We start from the raw sequence: 7012 nt of genomic DNA on the forward strand, positions 1-7012 counted from the left end.
CTTTTAGCTCTATTGTTTTATTGTTATCTATTGTGTACAGTCTCCATCTCATTACAGATTTTTCTGTAACCAAATGATTTTAACTACATTATTGGTTCTTGAAAAAATAATGTCTTTCTTTCGGTTTGCAAGCAACCGCATAATCTCTTCGAGGAAACATTTTGTAGAATTTGCTTATTGCGTCACAAGAAGGGAAGGGATTTTATTACAAAATCAATTCACGAATCCATAATTGATTTATTAAAAATACACTGCATTAAATATAAAATTGTATATATTATAATATATACAATTTGGTTGTAGTGTATGACCATTATCTGGCCAGCAATAGTAATTATACCCACTAGTCTATTTGTTACTCCTCTCTATTAATATTAATAAATATATTCAACCCACCCTAAAAACACATTCAAAGAATAGTAGCCCAGAGTTACTATTGGAAACTGTACGACAGTATTTGTTTACTCCCTCGTGAACATTTTTTTTTCGGCAACCTGCAATTCTCCCTTCCAACAAAACAATCACGTACCGCGCATAGACTTCTGATTCCAACGTGGTGTTGTGAATCTGTTAATCAGAGATGGGCGTTTTGTTGGAACAAAATGTTGTATACAGTATATTATTTCAATTGAATTTCAATTTATCTTGTAATTCACATCCATAGTCATTACAAAGAATATTACAGTTAAACAGAATAAGATAAACATATATATTATGTCGCCTGTCCGAGAAACGTGTCAGGTGCTTTATACTATCTACTTTATCCAAGTCTCTCACTTGCACTGATATGAATGGCTATTGTTGCCCGAAAGCTCTGCTAATTTTTCTAGCTGTTATATTTTTTTTTGCTTATTTTATTTGGTATCTCCATTGAGATCCAGCTACTGCATTGTCATTTTTCAGTAATTTGCCTTTGGATTTATACACATATGAAAATAAATACTATTATCTATTTTAAACTTTACTGAGGTAATTAATTTGAAAGTTGTCATTCCCGCACACCAGGTTCCTAGAATGGTGACGTCATATCATGCATCCCGGAGACACGACCAGGATAGCGCTGAGGTGGTGGACGTGGCCATTTTCGTCACTTCGGGTTGCTTCCTTTACTTCCTTAATAGTAAAATCAAATACCAACTCCGTTTTATTTTATTTTAATTTTTTATTACACCTTGATGAGTGACACTGGCTGTGTGTTTATTAGTACACCGGGGTAACCCCCTACTCGTCCCGAAAGATGTACTAGGTTCTTTAAAGTGCACATGAGCCAGATGTGCACACTGGACCTAAGGTTTATATTGCGTTTCCGAGAAGACTCTTACCACCAGAACCATGGTGAGCGAGTGAGGTTTTAACCCTTGCCGATGGTAATTTTTATTTTTATTAAACCTTATTTAGTGAGGGTGACCCTAAACAGCATATGCTGACAATCAAGGTATTACGGTTCCACTGTCTTAACCGCTTGGCCACTCTCCGAATCGAATATTGAGCAATTAAGTAATGACTGAGATAAACACATTGGTATTGAAAATATTTATAGGCCTAGTCACATTGACCAAAACTTGGATAACAAATTTTTAAGGCATATAATGAAAACGTAATTTAATTATTTAAAAGAAAAAAATAGTCATGTCAGATAAACAGGACTGGTTGGTTAAATAAAAAAAAGAATATAAATAAATTCAAACTAAACATTACCAAAGGTTTTATTTTTATTTTCATGTTGTATAAACCACCAAAACTATCTGATGTTCGTTGTGGGATATGAGCTGCAATGTAGGCATAGTATTTAAAATTTAAATAGTGACAGTGCATATCTTTTAATATTGTCTTTCTGTCATTATAGATGTACAACGGTAAGGTTTACAACGAAAGGTCATCTTAGCGGTACCTTCTGAAAGAGGATGACAAGCATTTTTTCCCCCTAAAAGCCAATAATTAGGAATATAAGCCATGTTTGATAAGGTGCGGAATGATCGGTAAACCTGCTTCTAACCGGATTCGTATAACTACCAAAGAAAAGGATGTGACTACGCCGTTGTCAGGCACGAACTATGCGGATTCCTTTAATGCTTCTAAGTCTTGGATCTTATTTTTGTCACAGATCGAGGTTTTTAAAACTATTTTCCCTAGTAACGATTACTCATAAGATTATTGTGGTAAAAAAGATTTATAAAATTGTCAATTGAAATCTTTTAAAATAATGATCTACTAACTGATAGATAATTTAAGAACATATCCGGTAGGATTAGAATAAAACTTAAAGATGTATTGTCCCTTGAAACACAAAAAAATGAAGGTCAAAATATTCTAAATTTAAATTGGCCATATCAAAGTAATATTAAAGTTATTCACTTTAAGTCGAAAATTCAAGCCAAAAGCAACAAGTTTACTTAATTAACAGGTAAATTAGTTTGATTACATTTGTCTGGAAAATCGTCGCGAGCGAAAGTAAACAAACATTTCAAACCACGAGTACGCATTATGCATGATGCTAATTAGGATTGTTTACAACTCATCACGATTGAGAAGGTGTTTTCACACAGATCGCGATGAAGTTTTATGATTATGCATACAGAGTAGCCAAACAAGCGCGTTTCATTATGGGATATGTTTTGATCGAAAACTTTGACTGGAAGTCAAAGTTATTTTTTTAACAAAAAAACGTCTGTATTTCAGTTAAATGATTTTTTTTTCGAAAAATTTTTGGTGATAGTTAATAACTATTATGATACTTCAAAATGACCCACCTTTTTTCGAAATCTGTTATTTTTTATTTTTTTTGGAATTAGTCAAAGGGACAATACATCTTTAATAAATTCGAAAATAAATAAAACTGAAATTTACATATTAATTAAAGGATCATACACTTATTGCAAATAATAGTTTTATGGTATGAACTACTTTGTCATAGAGGGCGATTGTACATTTTTGTCTTATATCAAAGGAAAACAATTTTGTGGCAGCGATTTCCTTGTTCACCTATTTATTTGACTTATAACTTTAAAATGTTGAATGTTTATGAGTATGATGGTGGAGAATATGAAAGAAAGATTGACTGATATAACGGGGCTGCAACCGAATTAAATATAACAGTCTCTTTAACGATCAATGACATTTTCTCATACAAGACATTCATTATTTGTATAGCGGAGTACCTGCCAACCGAAACATAATATTCTTAGTAGGCCTACTTTTTTAATTTGTACATATCGTTCTACAAAAATGGTAATTCTGGTCCGAGCTATTTTTTTAAATGTAATGTTATTTCTGGGATGTTCACAGTTGGTTTTGAGTTTTGTTTCGACGAGAGAAGATTTTTTTTTTGTACAAAAAAAAATATCGTATAAAAAGATCGTTTAATAGTTTTCACAATCGTCAAGCAAATGACAAGAATAATATTAGGTGTGTGTTCTAAATTGTGTTACGACACTAGTTACTAAAGTGTGACCATTTTACAAATAGCCTCATCAAATTTAACCCCTCATACATCGATGTAGCTCGCGAGAAGCTGTTTGAATGTTTTCTTTTCTTTCATTATGTTAGTAACATGAGTAACATAGTTATTATTCATTTTATTTTAATCTGTTATTTTATTTTTAGTATTTTAGTCGGCGTTTCGATTTTTGTCTGTAATTTCAAGCTGATGTATTATACGTATGAAACGCTCGAGCAGTGGTAAATTTATGGCCCATAAATTTACCACTGCTCGAGCGTTTCATAATTTTACACTGTCGAATCCCTCTAACTCTGAGAGTTAGAGGGATTCGACAGTGTAAAATTATGCAAATTATGCAATCTACCAATGAGAACTCAACTATATTCGCTATGGGAAATCAGTCTTTTAAGCCGGTTTTCCACTAGACGAAAATATATATATTCATTTAATTTATGTCGTCTTTTCATCTAAATAAAAAAGACCAACTGGTCACAAATGATATTAAACATAAAAGTGTTCACTAATGCGCATGCGTATTAATATTTCCGCGAATATAATATATTATTCGCTAATTGATGAGGCTTAAAGGACAGCTTTACCGCGGTCAGTCTAATTACTGAAAACGAACCGAAAACAACCAAAAACAAACCGAAAACAAAATAACAAAATCTAAATACCGAAAACAAATTTGTATATTTTTTTAAATGTCTCCCTCTCCCTCAAAAATAACAAAATCAATACGGAACAATTTACACAATAATAGCAGAGATAACAATAATTATATGCCTGGGTTGGGAATGCGTAAACCGGTGAAAACTGCTTAAATCTGGTAATTATTCAACGTGACCTCACAGATTACACCGAACATTATTCGCAGAAAATCACCTTTTCACTAGTGGGACACGAAGCATGGAAATCTGTCGTCAAAAAATAAGCACAGCTTGTTAATAACAACAGTGAAAACTTATGAGGTAGATTTTGCTAAGCACATTTGACGTCACAGCAATTTACGGCGACGGCTGTACGGCGAGCGCGCGCGATGGTATCGTAAATCTCGCAATTGTTCTGAAATCATTTGTACATCCCTAATAGTACGTTATCAACATATGGTTCTCGGTAAAGTTGTCTTTTAAGGCTAAATAAGCCAAGCTTGTCATAGCGCCGCTACGTCGTCACCTTGCCCACGTTGATGACAAAGAAAAAACTCTATTCTATTTTATCGGTTTATCTCGAATTAAGTTTGCCATAAGATCAATAGTGAACTGGGTTGAGGTAATGGCAGTTTTTGATAGAATACATGAGTGGTTGATTTAATAGCAGTGAAAACAATTTACACAATAATAGCAGAGATAACAATAATTATATGCCTGGGTTGGGAATGCGTAAACCAGTGAAAACTGCTTAAATCTGGTAATTATTCAACGTGACCTCACATTATTCGCTAGTGGGGCACGAAGCATGGAAAGCTGTCGTCAAAAAAAGCACAGCTTTACAATTGGGCCGTACAAGAATCTGGTGTAAAAGCATAACAAAATCAATAACGGAACGGTTTATCCATTACTCTTTTATTATTTTGCAACCACTTTTAAATACGACACTTAAGCAAAACGGATACCACCACAGTTAATTACCCCCTTTTTCCCAACGAGCTTTAGAATGAAAATTGATCGTGTTTCCGTAGCAAACACAAATGATCAGTTAATTTTTAACCAATCACATCGTTATAAAAAACTCAAGTGCGCACGATCAAAGTGCCGGCATGTGGGCTAAATATTTGACCGTTTGGTCAAAGGTTAACAAGTATCGCATTATACAAGTATGTGATTTAAATGAAATAAATTAACAGATAATTTTGTCTCAAGTGGAATCGGTTAAAGCCCGTTTCCACAGAACATTTATCGGATAATGTTTGGCTTCAGAAACACGGCTTTGCTAGTTTCTTGTTCCACGATAGACAAGTCATTTTAAATTAACTGTAATGACTTGACTTTGACCCACCAATGTTGTTCATCTAATATTACAGTTATTAATTTGAAATCACCAATTAACAAAAGTTCAACAAGATAAATGTTTGAATTACATTTTACATTATTATAAAATGATGCTTGATAGTTTAGTTTAATTGCTGATACAACTGACAATACAACTGATACAGTTTAGGCCTACACCCTACCAGCATAATGTATGTAAAAGAAACATTTATCATTTTAATTAATAATTAATGTGCCATCGGGGTTTTTGCAATCGAAATTGGGTTATGTGCGGTAGTTAAAACAGCTAGTAATCTCATAATAATAATATTTCGTGAGGAAATCCATCGATTGCAATGAATCCCATCAAATTGGTTCAAAGGAAAGTAAAACTATTCTTCTGCGAAATACATATCTATTTCTCTATCAGCATCTTGTCTTCGGTTATCAGGTTTAATAAATATAGTTATAAAAACCGCTAATGCACCCATTATGCATATCATGATATTGGCATCATTCAAATTAAAATGTTCTAGGACAATATCATAAACATATACGGTAAATAACGCTACAATATCAACAGATGTGACTATTACTGATGCAGAAACGGATTCGGGTTCCGGATAAGTCTGTTCCGCTGCAGTTTCGAACGATACTGGGAACAGAACACGAGATAAAATGAAATAAATATAAAAAGATATGAAACTCCACCAGCTATATTCATATTTTAGTGACAACGTAAAACATACAAACGTTACAAATATCATGAGTACCATTATTCTTGTTGCCAATAAAAACTTTTTAGTTCGGTCTAAAATCCAACCGCCCACTACGGCTCCGATATTAACAGTCAGTAAGCTACCCAAAACAACAGCGCTAATATTACTGCTCTTTTCAGGATATACAGTTACAAATATATATTTTATTTTCACCATGATAAATGCAGATTGCCCGATAGCAAGGCCACAAGTCGTAAGGAGTAAGGCAAAGTTTTTATTTGTGATTACAAATTTGATACATTTCCAAAAATTGGTTTGTTTTCTGTGAACTGAATTCTTTTTCTGAAGACTGGGAGCCGATGGTGGTTTCTCCTCAAAGAAACAAATTATTATTGGTAAAATTATCGTCATCAAAACTGCTGTTCCCAGAAACATATATTTAAGTTTGACATCAGTCTGAAATTGTAATAGCTGAGTTGGTATTGTAAATGAAATTGCAATTCCAATATTAAATGCAGCGTATACAAGTCCACTTGCTAAAGAAACTTCGTTAGATCCAAACCACGTACCCGCAAATTGTGAGGAAATTCCAAGGCAACATGATTGCCCCGTTCCGCAAAGTATCTGGCCAAAAATACTTAAATAAATGGAGCGATGAATTATTCCGATATAACGAATCCATGAGCCAGCAAGATGTAAAACACCGCCTGTTACTGTAATTGCTTTCATGCCTTTCTTCTCAACTAGAAATAGTGCAAGAAATACAAAAACTATGTACGTTAAGAAATATACAGTGCTTAGTGTATCTACAATAGGCGCACGAACGTCAAAATAAACTTCAACCTCATCTGATATTGCCGCATACTGGACCATCATCATTCCGC

The sequence above is a fragment of the Antedon bifida genome, chromosome 8 (genome assembly GCF_963402885.1).
Source record: "Antedon bifida chromosome 8, ecAntBifi1.1, whole genome shotgun sequence".
In the NCBI taxonomy this organism is placed as follows: Eukaryota; Metazoa; Echinodermata; class Crinoidea; order Comatulida; family Antedonidae; genus Antedon; species Antedon bifida.